Consider the following 17059-nt stretch of genomic DNA (forward strand, 5'->3'; position numbering starts at 1 on the left):
AAATCATAAGGAAGGATTACTTCAGTATCAGAAAATTATGGCAATGTTCACAATAGATTACATTTGGAAAACAAGTGTAATTTCATCTCTTTGTTCTTATTCTTTTAACTTATTTTGTATCCAATTGATTAATACTATGCTAATTTAGTAATCCTTTCTGAAGTCCAACCCTTCCCATTTTATGGTCTTTTGGGACCAAGAACTGTCTGGCATAGAAGACTAGGCTCACATCATTCGGGTCTGAGGGAGGAGAGAAGAGAGAAAAGATCGACAGGGTAATTCATAGAATTTCGCAGAAAAGTGTCGCAAGCGGCTGGCGCAGAGTGTCCGTGTGCGATTGTCTGCGCCAGGCACGTGCGCTAAAACCGATTTCCGCGCACAGCGTATTCATGGATTTTAGGCTCCCAAACCAGCCGTGGCGCAGAGTATCGCAGCGACCCTGCAGCAGCGCCAGTAACGCCCCCAAGAACGCCCTCGCGCAAGGAAAAGCCATCAAAATCGCTAAATCATCGCAAAGGGCTGCGCTAACCCTGGACCAGTTTACAGGGCTGCCAAACAAGGAACGCAAAGCGGGTAACGTGCATATCAGGGGTAGGCGTGAAGTAATACACGCGATTAGGCAGGGTACGTGTATTACAGGGGTACGCAGGAAGTTTAACACGCGATTGGCCAGGGTACGTGTATTACAGGGGTAGGCGTGAAGTTTTACACGCGATTAGCCAGGGCACGTGTATCACAGGGGTACGCGGGAATGATCACACGGGATTTGGCTGGGTACGTGTATTACAGGGGTACACGGGAAGTTTTACACGCGATTTGGCTGTGTACGTGTATTACAGGGGTGCGTGGGAATCATCACACGCGATTTGGCTGGGTACGTGTATTACAGGGGTGCGTGGGAATCATCACACGCGATTTGGCTGGGTACGTGTATTACAGGGGTGCGTGGGAAGTCACACACGCGATTAGGCTGGGTGGGTCCTCACAGGTGTTCCCTGTACACCCTCCACGGCCCCTGCAGGCAGCCTACAAAACAGGGGACTACCCTGCACACCTGCTCATGTCCCCCTGCACCCACACCCCCCAGCAGTGCAGGGGCAGCCTCCACCAGGCCCCCACTCATGTCCCCAATCACCCCCACCCCCCAGCAGTGCAGGGGCAGCCTCCACCAGGCCCCCACTCATGTCCCCTATCACCCCCACCCCCCAGCAGTGCAGGGGCAGCCTCCACCAGGCCCCCACTCATGTCCCCAATCACCCCCACCCCCCAGCAGTGCAGGGGCACCCTCCACCAGGCCCCCACCCATGTCTCCCACCACCCCCACCCTCCCGCCACCAGGGGCAGCCTCCACCAGGCCCCCACTCATGTCCCCAATCACCCCCACCCCCAGCAGTGCAGGGGCAGCCTCCACCAGGCCCCCACTCATGTCCCCAATCACCCCCACCCCCCAGCAGTGCAGGGCAGCCTCCACCAGGCCCCCACTCATGTCCCCAATCACCCCCACCCTCCCGCCACCAGGGGTACCCTCCACCAGGCCCCCACCCATGTCTCCCACCACCCCCACCCTCCCGCCACCAGGGGCAGCCTCCACCAGGCCCCCACTCATGTCTCCCACCACCCCCACCCACCAGCACTGTGGGGCACGTGGCCAGCAGGCAGTCAGGCAGCCGCAGATGGCAGGTGGGAGCGTGCTCAGGGCTCTGGGGGGCAGTAATTTGGCCTCCTGTCCAGGAGCGTGGTCTTTCGTGTGTGAACGCGTGGACAGCCTGATAGGGAGTGATTCTGCACGTGAAAATCCCACACGTCAGCGTGTGAATCGAGGAAAGGCCCTTTGCGCGTAAACCCGTCACCAGCATATGCGCGCCTATAGTCACCTGCACGTGCAGGAAAATGTTGCGTGACACGTCCCAGTGTCAAAGCGTGTGATTGGTGAAAATGGATCTACACGCAGAAGTGACAAAGCGTGTGATTGGAGAAAATGGATCTACACGCAGAAGTGACAAAGCGTGTGATTGGAGAAAATGGATCTACACGCAGAAGTGACAAAGCGTGTGATTGGTGAAAATGGATCTACACGCAGGAGTGACAAAGCGTGTGATTGGTGAACGTACACGCCGCGTAAGTGACGCTGTACGTGTGGGCCTGTATATAAGGTACGTGTAGAACACCATTTCCTTGTACGTGCTTTTCGTGGAGAGCGAGTGGGTGAATTCTGTACTTCTTGTCGTTTCACACGCGATTTACTTCACGGCGTTTCCAGTTCGTACTCCCTGTTACCTCTGACAGCTTTTTCTCTTTTTTCTCTTGTACTGGTTTACCTGGGCCTGTTCCCTCAAACAGTGTCCCCTTCTACTGTTGTCCTGTCTTCTCAGACAGCGTACACATCTTCTTTTGGCGGGGGTATTGCCAACCAAAAGCGCTCATTTTTCACGCTCTTTTACCTGGCAGACGGTGAGTCACGCACGTATCTAACTTCTGTGCTTGCCCCGTGTGTAGCCTACCCCTTCAGAGGTCATTCTAGGCTGCGTGTGACACGCATACGTTCATTCTTGTGTTACTGGGTGCCACAGCGTAGTGCAGGTTTTTATTTCTGCACACGTGGTCTAGGAGGGGTTGCGTGCACGTCATCTCCCTTTTTTGGGCCTCCTGTGCGTTGCGTGACCCGTCATCTTTCCCCAGGGGTTACAATCAGCCGTGCTAGAGCACTAGGGTACAATTACCATCTGGTACCCAACCCCTTTGACCCCCAATTGCCCAGGACAATTGTCTACAGCCACTCCCATACGCACATTAATATCAGTTCCATGGCTGGGAGGCGAGGATTCCGTAAGGGTGGCAAAGGTGGAAGAGCCACAAGTGGTGGCCGTGGTGGATCCGGTAGGGGACGTGGTCGTAACTTTCAGGGTGAGCCTGTCCCCCCATGTGTGGAGGACCAGTCAAGGGCACCCATCACCCCCCCCCCCTCCCCCCTCCCCCCCTCCCGTTGAGGCTGAAGTGGCTGACACCATCCATGCTCAGCCCTTGTTGGACCAGCCCATTGTGGCACCAGACCTGGCTGACTCCATGGCTGACTTCCAGGTCAGCAGGGCTACGACACGTGCGCTGGTGCACGTTGATGCTATCATGCCACGTGGATCTGGGGCAGCAAGGTCATCTGCTGCCCCAAGTAGGCAGGGCGGAGAGGCTGCAGGGGCAGCTGCGGCTCCATCCACCCCAGCTCTCACACACCCAGCCAGGACAGTGTCCGTCCTAGTCCATTCTGCTGACATTCCCCATGACACCATTACACTTGAGCCAATGCCTGCACCAACTCCCATGCTGAGTGTGCAATCCCACACACCTGATACAGAGCCCACCAGGGCTCCTGCCCCTAGTGTCCAGAGCGGCGCAGGACACTCAGGATCACCACCACCTTCCAAGCGGAAGAGGAAGAGTGCTCGTCCGGCACAGGCTGATGCCCCAGACACGGCTACACAGTCCGGTCCGTCGAGGAAGCCCAGCTTCACGGATGACGAACTGAATGCACTTGTCCAGTATGTGTCCGGACATGATAACGAGATGGTCATTGTTGCAGGATCCAAGACCACACCTGCACAACGCCAGGCACACTGGCAGACCGTTGCGGACATCGTAAGTGCCCTTGGAATCGTGAGGCGCACAGCCAATGATTGCTACAAGCGCTGGAATGACCTAAAGCGCAGGGCAAAGAAGAAGCTGGCCTCAAGTCATGCCGCAACTCTAGTGACTGGAGGTGGGTCTCCAGTAGAAGACATGGAACTCACTCCACATGAGTCAGTCGCTGGGACCTACGTCACGGAGGAACAGATCCAAGGCGTGGGAGATCTGCCTGATTACGAGGCATTGTCCGGTGAGTGCACATGCATGTGTGTGTCATCCATGTGCATGGTGTGTGTGTGAGGGCATCTGTTTGTGTGCCAGGTGAGAGTGTGTGCGCCTGAGTCGAATGGGTCAGCCATGTGCTTCATGCAATACATCCTGCGCAGCTGCATTTTGCCATTGCAGTATCCCTTCTGCCAACAGTAGACATCTAGGCCAACAGCACCCAAGTTGGCCTTGAAGTGTCACCTTGCCACAACATTGTTGCTTATTTTCCTATGTTCAATCAGACAGATTGTATGCATTCCACCACTTATACTAGGCATTCCTCAGTCCTCTAGTCACATGTATGGCATGGCCATGGTAAAGTGGAGTTACTTTGTTACCTGGATATCATATGTTCACACATGTCCCTGTGCAATTGGACCATATTGGACTGCCAGCTCCAGGTGATAAAGCAGACCTGTTTGAATTAGAAAAGCTATTGCATGTGGGAACTGGACAGAATGAATAAGTGCTGCCCTCCTCTCCATCTACACTCAATAGCAATGGCACATGCCATCTGTGTGATGGCATGTGTGTGTCACCTGGCAATCACAGGGCAATGTGTGATGCCACTGCCAGGCAGCATGCATGAAATGTGTTCAACTTCCATCTTTGTGTAATGAGTGTGTGCCATTTGCCTGCCCTTCATACGCAGTGAGGGTGCATGCATGGGAGGGTCTTAGTCATGTGGGACATGTGTCAATCAAGTACTGGTTCTCTTGCTTCTCAGCCCTCATTGTGTGCCATGGTGCTAATGCGGGTTTCCATTTCTTTGTCATTATGTCATTGCAGGGGAAGACGCACCTGATACTGCTGGGGTTGTGGAGATGGTGCAGAGCCAGGAGGGTTCCGAGGGCCGACCAACCACCAGTGAGGGACGTGGTGTGCTGGTGGGTGAAAACCCACAAGTGCTGCAGGTCGTGCTCTCAAGGGGTGTCTCTGGCTGCACCTCCCCCGAGCTGTACTCAGCTGTTGATTCGGATGATGAGACCTACGTGCCGTCGCAGGTGAGTGTTCCAGGGAGGGAATCTGTTCTGTCCCACCCACCTGCACCAGGGTCAGAACCCTCAATGGGGATGTCAGTGTTGGCAGCTAGGCCTTTGGTGGTTACGGATGCAGGGTCACACTCCGCGACATCTGATCCTGTTCCTGGGCCAGCAGATCAGAGGGGGAATGCAGTCCTGCAGCCTCAGGCAGTGCCGGCACAGCAAGGCGCAGTCCGCCTTGCCCCAGACAGGTGTGGTGCCCGCCGACGTGGTGGCCGTACGCCACCTGGCAATACCGCATGGGAGCAATCCATTTACGGTATGGCTACCCAACAGGCAGCATCATCCGAGATGATGGCTCAGGCCATGGATAGGGTGGCCACTTCCATTGTCCCCCCTGAAAGGCTGATGGAGCGACTAGAGCAGGCAACCGACTCCATCTGCCAGTCACACAGGGAGGACATGTTGGCGTCCAACAGGGACAGGCGGGCGGCACTGGCGACTCTGCAGGAGGCCATCTCCATAGAGTCCCAGGGCCACAGGGAAGCCCTGAGGCAGGAGCTACATCAACTCAGGACGACTCTTGTTGAGCTAGAGGCTTCAACACACCAAAGGACAGAACAGCAGCTGGAGCGTCTCACCCTTACGCTCTCAGCTGAGATGCAAGCAACGAGGGCGGAGGTCCGGGCATCCCGTGAGTTGTTGCATGGGGACCTCCGCACACTCATCCTCCAGAACGAGACCTACCACACCCGCATGCTTACAGCCATGGAGGAACAGAGTAGGGCCTTGCGTGGGCTGCCTCCCATAGTGCAACCACCTCCGGATGCAGCTGCACAGGGTGATAATAGCGACAGCAGTGATACTCCCACAATAGGGTAGCCGTGTGGGCCATGAGCCCATGGAGGTGTTTTTTTTCCCAGGATCCACACAGGTGGTTTCTGGTGTGCACCCTGACCTCGGACCTCCTGGGTGGCCTCCCCAACCCCCCCGGGCCCTTTAATGGCCATTTTTGATTTTTTTTTATTTTTATTTTTATATTTTTCCCAAATTTTTTTGGGACAATTTGTTGGCTTCCGTGGTTCCTGTGGGCATACGCTGCATTGTGGCTGGGCACATGCAGGCTTGTCATGTATTAGGTTCAGATGCCTGGGTTTGAGTCACACACACCCCTCCTGCTTCCCGTTTCCATGGGCTTGCAAAGGGTGTGCCCAAGTGACATTGAAGTACATGGTGACATTGGACTCCCACTACATGTGTGGGTAGTCTAGTCAATACTGTGTATACATTCCTAGTGCATATTGCTGTTGTGTTGTACACTGCATGTTGCATTGATGTGTAACTCATCATCTGTGTCTGCCTCCCAATTTGCAGGTCCCTTCCTCATGTCTACACAAGGCCCTCTAGTCTGGAGATGGGGTCCTTGTTGGCAGCAGTGCACCTACAACTCTACATGGCACCAACACTGTTCAGTTGGAAGTGGTGGGAGTGCAGGCATATCCAGGTGGTGAGACAACTGATCTATTACATTACTGAAGTCATGTTAATGGTAGTACGTGCTCAAGTTTGTTGTTTGTCCTGCATTACAGTGAGCATTTCAAGTGCAGGAAGTTTCAATTGGGGACACTGTACATCGCAACACTTGTCATGATGTGGGGATTACTTTGTTTACCTGCACATAGCATGACATGGCACGGTGTGTTGTGTGGCGGTGCTGGGGATGGGTTGGGTGACATGGCACTGTCCTCTTGTTGCATTTAGCCAGTGGGTATTCATTTTGGCTGCTTGAATGTGTTTCTTCACAAAACTGCATTGGTGTTGTGTGTGGGTAGGGATGCACACATTGTAACACTGGCAATCTCAGGCTGATATGCTTTTCACGGTTGAATCTCCAGACATCCAGACATCCAGGATCAGTGTCAGGTTGAGTCATCATTGATTGTCAGATGGAATGTGCCAGGCCAGTGTGCACTCCACAGGGGAGTGTATACTATGTGAAGTAATTAGCCACTAGCTGTGTACGGGTTGCCTCCCCTCGTGCCCTTTCCCCTCCCATGCGCAGCGGCTGTGCATGTGGTTGGGGATGTGGGGCCACCACCATGTCCACGGGCAGGCCCCGGCGTGTTGCAACGTTGTGCAGGACACATGCTGCCACTATGATCCTGCACACTACTGGGGGAGCGTATAACAGCTGCCCGCCAGAACGGTCAAGGAAGCGAAAGCGTGACTTTAGCACTCCGAATGTGCGCTCCACTATGCCCCGGGTTGTAATGTGGGCTGTGTTATATCTTACCTCGGGTGGCGTGGTGGGGTTCCGAATTGGCGTCATCATGTGGGGGCTGAGAGGGTAGGCACTGTCCCCTGTGGAGGTGGTGATTGGTATCATTGGTGGGGTTGTGACCTTGCTCAGTATCCAACATGCATGCATGTGCAGTGGCATACATACTCACCAAGAAGCCATGTATCGCCATGCCGCCCAGCATCTATGTCCCGGCATAGGGTGGACATTCGGTAAATGAAGCTGTCGTAGGTGGACCTGGGATAGTTGGCATATACTGAGGTGATGATTCCCTTGGCATTACATACTACCTGCACGTTGATGGAATGCCAGTGCTTGCGGTTCCTATAGATGTGCTCAGATGCCCTGGGGGGACGTAGAGCCACATGGGTGCAGTCGATGGCACCTAGCACTTTGGGGAATCGTGCCACACCGTAAAAATCCAGGGCGGCAGCATGCCTTTCAGCAGGTGTTCTGGGCAGGTATATGTGCCTGCGGACTGATGGGCGTGCAGTGATGATGTCCAAGACCTGGTGTAGGCAGCGTGACTGGGTGGCCTGTGACACCCCACCCACTATGGCACTTGTCCGCTGAAATGATCCAGTGGCTAAGACGTGCAGTACATTGAGGACCTTCTCCAGGGGGCTGAGAGCTTGGGAGCACAGGGTGGGTGATGTGAGGTCATCCTCCCACTCACTCACCAGGTCCAGTATTATGTGTGGTGGAAACCTGTACCTTCCATACACCTGGTCATCAGGCATCCCGAAAAGGCTGGTTCTGGGTGTGAATATTCTGGCCCTGACTCTCCTCCTCCTCCTCCTTTGGTAGCCCACTGCCACTGCTGCTAGGAACGGTATGTTCATCCTGGCATCTGGCTTGTTATTTGAAAAGTGCGCAAATTAATGCTTTGCGCGTGTTCTAGGCGAGCGTGTGACCCGCGCACCCCTGGAATCTAGTTCCCAGTCCAATAGCGTGTGGAAATTCCCACGCAGCACGGGATCAAGTGCGCTGACGTACTTGCGTGTGGAAGTGCCCGCGCACCCCTGAAATACACGTACATAGGCCAATCGCGTGTACGCGCACTTTTGTCCAATTACACGCGATGACGCACCCCTGAAATACACGTACATAGGCCAATCGCGTGTACGCGCACTTTTGTCCAATTACACGCGATGACGCACCCCTGAAATACACGTACATAGGCCAATCGCGTGTACGCGCACTTTTGTCCAATTACACGCGATGACGCACCCCTGAAATACACGTACATAGGCCAATCGCGTGTACGCGCACTTTTGTCCAATTACACGCGATGACACTCTGACGTGCAGTATTTCCACGTGTGCTCCGTCATCACGTGCTGAGTGGGGAACACCCGTGCGGGTCACGTCAGACGCGCTTACGCGCTGAGGGACTCTGGTCCAATAGAATCGCGTATGCATGCTGACGCGCTTACGCGCTAAGGGCCTTTCCTCGGATTTCACGCTGACGTGCAGGAATTTCACGTGCCAAATCACTCCGTATCAAGCTGGCCACCCGAAAACACACGGAAGACCACGCTCCTGCCCAGAAGGCCGAGTTACTGCCCCCCAGTGCCCCGAGCAGCCTCCCACGTGCCATCTGCTGCTGCCTGCCTGCCTGCCCGCCTGCTGCCACCGTGCCCTGCCATTTGGTGCCTGCACATCAGCCATCTGCAGGGGTCCAGTTGCTGTGTCCACCCCTGCTGGAACTGAAGACTCCCGACTGGGATTACATCGCTCCACAGCCCAGCCCCAGGACCCAGTTGCCCACCCACACCTGCCTCTGGGGTTGCCATGTCGGGCACTTCCACATCTGGCACCAGTGGCAACCCCAGGCCAGAGGGGCAGAGGGGCACCAGCTTCACTGCCACCGAAGTTGGTGTCCTGGTGGAGCATGTCCTGGGGCAGTATGATGCCCTCTTTGGATCGTCCCGCGCCAGCAAGGAAGGACGGGAGAGGATCTGGGCCGACTGTGTGGTTGCCATCAACGCGGAGGGGGTGGCAACCCGCAACGTCCAGAAGATCAAGAAGCGCTGGGAGGACTTGAGGTCCAGGACCCTTGTGAAGGCCCGGCGCCTCGTGGAGGGGGGCCGGGGCCGCATGAGTTCCATCCAGAAGAGGGTCCTGGAACGCGTACGCCCAGCGCTCCACGCCCAGGTCCTTGAGAGGGAGGCCCGTCTGGAGTTGTGCGGTAAGTGTCCAAGCATTACTGTGTGAGACAGGGCATGTTGCGGTGTGCTGGTTCTATGATACTTGCCTGTATGTGTGCCATGGGCCATGTATGCATGTATGTGTGCAGGGACATCATGGTAATGCATGTGCGACCAGTGATGTGTGACCCACATGGTTGTTGCATGTGTTGAAATGCGGCATGGGGAGCCCTATGCAGATTTCGGACATGAGAGCATGCCAGTCTCTGTACCTGGACAAGGATGGGGGTGAAGGATGGGTGCTGATGCCAGGTACATATATGGTAGCCATGTCTGTGTGCCTGACCTGTGTGTCTGTGACTTGTGCATGCCATGGATGCATGACACATGTGTGTGACAATGCACAGATTCAGTGACGCACCCAACTTACCCTTGTTTCCCCTGTGTTTGGTGTGTTTGGGGCCAGATGGATGTGACTGAGGCGAAGTGTGTGCATGTGATATGCATGAGCCATGATGCATGTGAGTTACATATCATTGAATGTTTCAATAGTCCATTGGACATGCATGGAAATGTCCATGGCATGCACCATGCCTGTTACTGTGTGTGTTTTGCCTGGACTGACCCATGTGTTGTGGAGGGACATGATGGAAGTGTACTTTGACAGTGGTGCTCATCTGCTATTGCTTCCTGTCTAGGGGACCATTGTACAGTAGCCTGATGCTTGTGTCCTTTGTCTCCCTCTACGCAGCGGCTAGTGAAGAAGAGGGCGGAGACGGCGCTGTGGAGCAAGGCGGCGGGGATGCCCCCACGGCTGCAGCGGAAGGGGTGGGTGAGCCCCCACAGGGGCCTGCTACGACGGGAGACGGTGAGGAGCCATCCAGGTTGGTGGTTTGCACAGAGGAGGAGGAGGCCGACACTGGTGCACACATGGGGCCTGGTGGGAGCATCCCTGCTGGTGCAAGTGTTGCAGTCCAGGGCCAGGGCCAGGAGGCAGCACAGGTCACCGTGGAGGGGCCTGTGCATGTCGCTGTCCCTGACCCTGTGAGTGCACCACCATGCACCAGCAGGGATGCCCCGTCCCAGGCCCGTCCGCAGGTAGAGGGGATGTCCATGTCACCTGACTCCCCTCCACCTACGGACGTGGGAACCCCTGGCCGCGTGGAGAAGGTCCTGATTGGGGTCGCGATGCGCACGGCTGTGATTCGTGATGCCGTGCGTGCTTCCCGGGAGGAGCACGCACGTCATCACGAAGTGCACCGTGCCGACGTGGCCCAATTGGGATCGGCCATGTTCGGGGGTTTCCTGCATGTGTTGGCAATCTGACGGCCCTCTCCTCCTCTGTGCAGGCTATCCACCGGTCGTTCTCCTTGCCGTCTTCCGGCCCAGATGCCACCAGGGCCCCCTGTGGACCTGCCCCGACCAATGCAGCCAGCTCGGTGGGGATCCCATCCCTGCCACAGTTGGGAGTCGGAGGTCCAGCAGGGGTGGACAACACAGCAAGTGGACCCCAGCAGATGGAAGATGTGACGGCATCATCGGGCAGGGCACCTGCACGACGGCGTCGGTGGTTTCCATCAGCCTGGATGCCGTCGTGCTGGCAGAGGTAGTGGCGTCGGAGGCAGCAGCGGGCTCGACGTGGGAGGCATCATGGCTCGGGGCCATCAAGAGCAGAGGGGCAGGCATCGGCCGGAGGGCAGGGCAACCCTGGGATGGTGGTGTCTTCCGTGTGGGAGGAGTTTGGCCAGCGGATAGGTGCGGAGCGGCAGCGGGCGGAAGAGGAGCGGCTCGGCATGGTCAGGGCGGAGTTCTCCATGCGTCGGGCATTGAGGCGGGCTGAGTGCCTCGAGGAAGCTCGCAGGGAGTTTGAGGTGGACATGGGGTTGTCCCTGCGAGACCTCGGGGCCAGGACAGAGTCCCGCCTCCAGGACATCGACATGGAGTTCGATGATGCCCTGGCCAGCAACATCACCAAGTGAGCCGCAGGACTTGCCCGCTGCCTTTGTATATAGTTATTTAGTTAGTTAGTGCTAGGTTTCCTTTATTTTTTTTTATTATTTTGGACCGCTCGGACAATGGCCACTTTTTTGTACATATATTTTTCATTAGTTAGTAGTAGGTTTCATTTATGGTGTTGGGCTCATTGTCCCTGGTACATTCCTGTATATAGTTTGTTTTTTTGGGAGATACATTTTTTTAATTTCTTATTGTTTTCACCATGACGTAATGGTTTTTCATTAATTTCCTACTACATGATATTGCTTTGGACAAATTTTATATTTTTTTCATTCCTTTGTTTTCTTGTTTATCACTTTTGTTCTCGGACATGGACCATTTCTTTACTTAGCCACATAGTTGTATGTTTGAAAAGTTAACTTATTTTTGTTATTTAATACATTTTTTATATTTTCTTACACTTGTGTTATTTTCTCATTGGTTTCTTACATGTCATGATATGGGTTTTGACATTCACTTGCACCCTTTGTGTATGTGTGTGTGACGGACATGTGTTCTTTTGCATACTTGCCATTGGGGTTGTGTCATGTGATTGCATTCACTATGTGGGTGGATGCAATCCTTGCCTGGGTGTTTGTGCTGGGTATGCTGGCCATTACTGCCATGATTGTGTATCGTCAGGACCTGGGGCCAGGGGGACATGTGTGGGGGCCTGCTGGCAGGTTCACCACAGTGCTAGGGGTTGGGGGTGGTGGGAGACATGGGTGGGGGCCTGGTGGAGGGTGCCCCTGCACTGCTGGGGGGTGGGGGTGATAGGGGACATGAGTGGGGGCCTGGTGGAGGCTGCCCCTGGTGGCGGGAAGGTGGGGGTGGTGGGAGACATGAGTGGGGGCCTGGTGGAGGCTGCCCCTGGTGACGGGGGGGTGGGGGTGATAGGGGACATGGGTGGGGGCCTGGTGGAGGGTACCCCTGGTGGCGGGAGGGTGGGGGTGGTGGGAGACATGGGTGGGGGCCTGGTGGAGGCTGCCCCTGCACTGCTGGGGGGTGGGGGTGGTGGGAGACATGGGTGGGGGCCTGGTGGAGGGTACCCCTGGTGGCGGGAGGGTGGGGGTGGTGGGAGACATGGGTGGGGGCCTGGTGGAGGGTGCCCCTGCACTGCCGGGGGGTGGGGGTGATTGGGGACATGAGTGGGGGCCTGGTGGAGGCTGCCCCTGCACTGCTGGGGGGTGGGGGTGATTGGGGACATGAGTGGGGGCCTGGTGGAGGCTGCCCCTGCACTGCTGGGGGGTGGGGGTGATTGGGGACATGAGTGGGGACCTGGTGGAGGGTGCCCCTGCACTGCTGGGGGGTGGGGGTGGTGGGAGACATGGGTTGGACATGGGTGGGGGCCTGCTGGCAGGTTCCCCACAGTGCTGGGGGTTGGGGGTGGTGGGAGACATGGGTGGGGGCCTGGTGGAGGCTGCCCCTGGTGGCGGGAGGGTGGGGGTGGTGGGAGACATGGGTGGGGGCCTGGTGGAGGGTGCCCCTGCACTGCTGGGGGGTGGGGGTGATTGGGGACATGAGTGGGGGCCTGGTGGAGGCTGCCCCTGCACTGCTGGGGGGTGGGGGTGATAGGGGACATGAGTGGGGGCCTGGTGGAGGCTGCCCCTGCACTGCTGGGGGGTGGGGGTGATTGGGGACATGAGTGGGGGCCTGGTGGAGGCTGCCCCTGGTGGCGGGGGGGTGGGGGTGGTGGGAGACATGGGTGGGGGCCTGGTGGAGGGTGCCCCTGGTGGCGGGAGGGTGGGGGTGGTGGGAGACATGGGTGGGGGCCTGGTGGAGGCTGCCCCTGCACTGCTGGGGGGTGGGGGTGATTGGGGACATGAGTGGGGGCCTGGTGGAGGCTGCCCCTGGTGGCGGGGGGGTGGGGGTGGTGGGAGACATGGGTGGGGGCCTGGTGGAGGCTGCCCCTGGTGGCGGGGGGGTGGGGGTGGTGGGAGATATGGGTGGGGGCCTGGTGGAGGCAGCCCCTGGTGGCGGGGGGGTGGGGGTGGTGGGAGACATGGGTGGGGGCCTGGTGGAGGGTGCCCCTGCACTGCTGGGGGGTGGGGGTGGTGGGAGACATGGGTGTGGGCCTGGTAGTGGGTGCCCCTGCACTGCTGGGGGGTGGGGGTGGTGGGAGACATGGGTGGGGGCCTGGTGGAGGGTACCCCTGGTGGCGGGAGGGTGGGGGTGGTGGGAGACATGGGTGGGGGCCTGGTGGAGGGTGCACCTGCACTGCTGGGGGGTGGGGGTGGTGGGAGACATGGGTGGGGGCCTGGTGGAGGGTACCCCTGGTGGCGGGAGGGTGGGGGTGGTGGGAGACATGGGTGGGGGCCTGGTAGTGGGTGCCCCTGCACTGCTGGGGGGTGGGGGTGGTGGGAGACATGGGTGGGGGCCTGGTGGAGGCTGCCCCTGGTGGCGGGGGGGTCGGGGTGGTGGGAGACATGAGTGGGGGCCTGGTGGAGGGTGCCCCTGCACTGCTGGGGGGTGGGGGTGGTGGGAGACATGGGTGGGGGCCTGGTGGAGGGTACCCCTGGTGGCGGGAGGGTGGGGGTGGTGGGAGACATGGGTGGGGGCCTGGTGGAGGGTGCCCCTGCACTGCTGGGGGGTGGGGGTGGTGGGAGACATGAGCAGGTGTGCAGGGTAGTCCCCTGTGGTGTGTGCTGCCTGCAGGGGCCGTGGAGGGTGTACAGGTAATGCCTGGGAGCACACAGCCAAATCGCGTGTGGAACTTCCCGCGCACCCCTGCAATCCACGTACCCTGACTAATCGCGTGTGGAACTTCCCGCGCACCCCTGATATCCACGTACCCGGCCATATCGCGTGTGGAACTTCCCGCGCACCCCTGAAATCCACGTACCCGGCCATATCGCGTGTGGAACTTCCCGCGCACCCCTGCAATCCACGTACCCTGACTAATCGCGTGTGGAACTTCCCGCGCACCCCTGATATCCACGTACCCGGCCATATCGCGTGTGGAACTTCCCGCGCAACCCTGAAATCCACGTACCCGGCCATACCGCGTGTGGAACTTCCCGCGCAACCCTGAAATCCACGTACACGGCCATATCGCGTGTGGAACTTCCCGCGCACCCCTGAAATCCACGTACCCGGCCATATCGCGTGTGGAACTTCCCGCGCAACCCTGAAATCCACGTACACGGCCATATCGCGTGTGGAACTTCCCGCGCACCCCTGAAATCCACGTACCCTGCCTAATCGCGTGTGGAACTTCCCGCGCACCCCTGAAATCCACGTACCCTGCCTAATCGCGTGTGGAACTTCCCGCGCACCCCTGAAATCCACGTACCCTGCCTAATCGCGTGTGCAACTTCCCGCGCACCCCTGAAATCCACGTACACTGCCTAATCGCGTGTGGAACTTCCCGCGCACCCCTGAAATCCACGTACACGGCCATGTCGCGTGTGGAACTTCCCGCGCACCCCAGAAATCCACGTACACGGCCATATCGCGTGTGGAACTTCCCGCGCAACCCTGCAATCCACGTACCCTGCCTAATCGCGTGTGGGACTTCCCGCGCACCCCTGAAATCCACATACCCTGACTAATCGCGTGTGGTACTTCCCGCGCACCCCTGAAATCCACGTACCCGGCCATATCGCGTGTGGAACTTCCCGCGCAACCCTGCAATCCACGTACCCTGCCTAATCGCGTGTGGGACTTCCCGCGCACCCCTGAAATCCACGTACCCTGACTAATCGCGTGTGGTACTTCCCGCGCACCCCTGAAATCCACGTACCCGGCCATATCGCGTGTGGAACTTCCCGCGCACCCCTGAAATCCACGTACCTGGCCATATCGCGTGTGCAACTTCCCGCGCACCCCGGTATACACGCACACGTTTATTTTTTCTCTCAGCGCGTGTCTGTGTTTGTGGGTACCCCTTTGTACGTCATTTATCCAGGAGGGCCACAGTATTGGACATTCATCATGGCTGTATATAGGTGCTATTTGTTGGCGCACCTTTTAGCGCACATTTCTTCCAGGCGCAGAGACGCTACCGCCTGCTTTCTTGTGGCGGTCGTGTTTGTGCCTGTGCGCTGGTTTGAGCGTGCGCTTTTTTGCCCTATTCTATTCCATGAATACGTGTTGTAGGCGAGCGTGTGGGCGTTCCGCGCACTTTTACCCTGTGCTTCCCCCGTGACGCCCACATTTTGGCAAGTTGTTCCCCATTCCGAGTGTTACGCCCCGTGTTCCGCCTACTTTTGTTGCGTGCGCCGCGCTATGTGCGATTTTCGCTGTGGACTGTGCGATTTTCGCTGTGGCCTGGCGCACGCCGTTAGATGGCCTGTGCGCCACCGTGTGCCGCGCACTTTCTTATCACACGTCCGATGGTTTTCTCGCGCACGGCCTTCCATGAATCGATGTGCGCTGCTTTTCGTGCGATTTTCGCTATTCCACTGCGATTTTCGCTATTCCACTGCGATTCGCACGTTTTTGGCCACTTGCGCCGCGCTAATTATTCCATGAATCGGCTTGAGAGTGTGTGAGAGAGAGAGAGAGAGAGAGAGAGAGAGAGAGAGAGAGAGAGAGAGAGAGAGAGAGAGAGAGAGAGAGAGAGAGAGTCTTAGAAGGGTTGCCAAATAGTGTACTGAATATTGGTTGATGTTGACGTCAGTTGTTGGTTCAAGAGCCAGGACCATGCGAGAGGAGCAGTTCAAGCCTGGCTGAAGAGAGCAAAAGGAATTGCTGGATCAGGGTGGGTACCACTGCAATCCACTCTCACATACACGCAGCAGAGTCCCAAATGGAATCTGGGTTTAATCCAGGTTTTGAATACTTTTGAAAGGTTTGTGTCCTATGATGCGGGTGAATGTTTGTGCGGGATCAATTGCTGAAAACAGGCACTGCAGCAAAGAAGTGTCTTCTGTCAGTGAACACTTTGTTAAAAGGGACAGATGGTGCTAAAAGGGGCAGATGGTGGAGTGTAGAGGTTGATTGTGAAGGGAATGAAAGCATGAGATAATTGAACTAATATTTGAACTGATTTTAAGCTATTATAGCTATAGAGGTTTGTGAATTAAGCACACCTCAGACATCTGCTTTCACCTTTTACAACATAAGCTTACATCCCGGCAGGGCCCGCTTGGGCCTCCACCCTTCCAATGTCGATATACTGAGTAGCATTAAGTTAGGTCATGATCCCACTTATTATTACAGGGCTTAAAAACAAGAGGAATCTAGCATGAAGCGGTTCACGAAAACCTGATAATAATGTGTGCTCTTTATTTATAATGTACTTGATGTAGCCTTGAAAAATTCAAAAGTATTAATAGTCAATGAATTGACTTGCTGTACATATCAGATGTTCTTTATTGGCAATCAATAAACAGATTATATCAAAGAAGTAATGTGTTTAAGCGAAGAGAAGGAAAGCGAGGTTAAGATTCAAGCTAAAAGAGAAACGAGAGGTATGCACATTTCATTTTTCCTTTCTATGGAATCAGTATGTAGCGAGGTAAAGTAAGGGCGCTATCAAAGACATGACACAAAGACATGACACAGGGCTGACTTAAGAAACGCAAAATGGAGGGTTTTTCATGAACCACATGCTCACATGTAGAGTGGATAAGACAAAGCACACTGAGAAAAAATATCACATGTAACACATGATAATGGGGTTGCAACCTGGCACAGTGCAGCATTCCCACAAAAGAATGGATTATACTCATAAGGTGCTAAGCAACATGATGTCTATTACTAGATGCAATAAAATATGCTGTGACTGCGAACAAGTCAAATTAG

General features: G+C 56.3%; 1 protein-coding gene across 1 annotated transcript in view; it reads right to left on the reverse strand.

The window, feature by feature from the left end:
* Window positions 1–17059, reverse strand: part of PLCB2 (phospholipase C beta 2) — a 1211696-nt gene that overhangs the window by 327640 nt on the left and 866997 nt on the right. The gene's annotated exons all lie outside the window — the stretch shown is intronic.

This window comes from Ambystoma mexicanum, chromosome 14, assembly GCF_040938575.1.
Source record: "Ambystoma mexicanum isolate Mex_15411 chromosome 14, UKY_AmexF1_1, whole genome shotgun sequence".
NCBI classification, from domain to species: Eukaryota; Metazoa; Chordata; class Amphibia; order Caudata; family Ambystomatidae; genus Ambystoma; species Ambystoma mexicanum.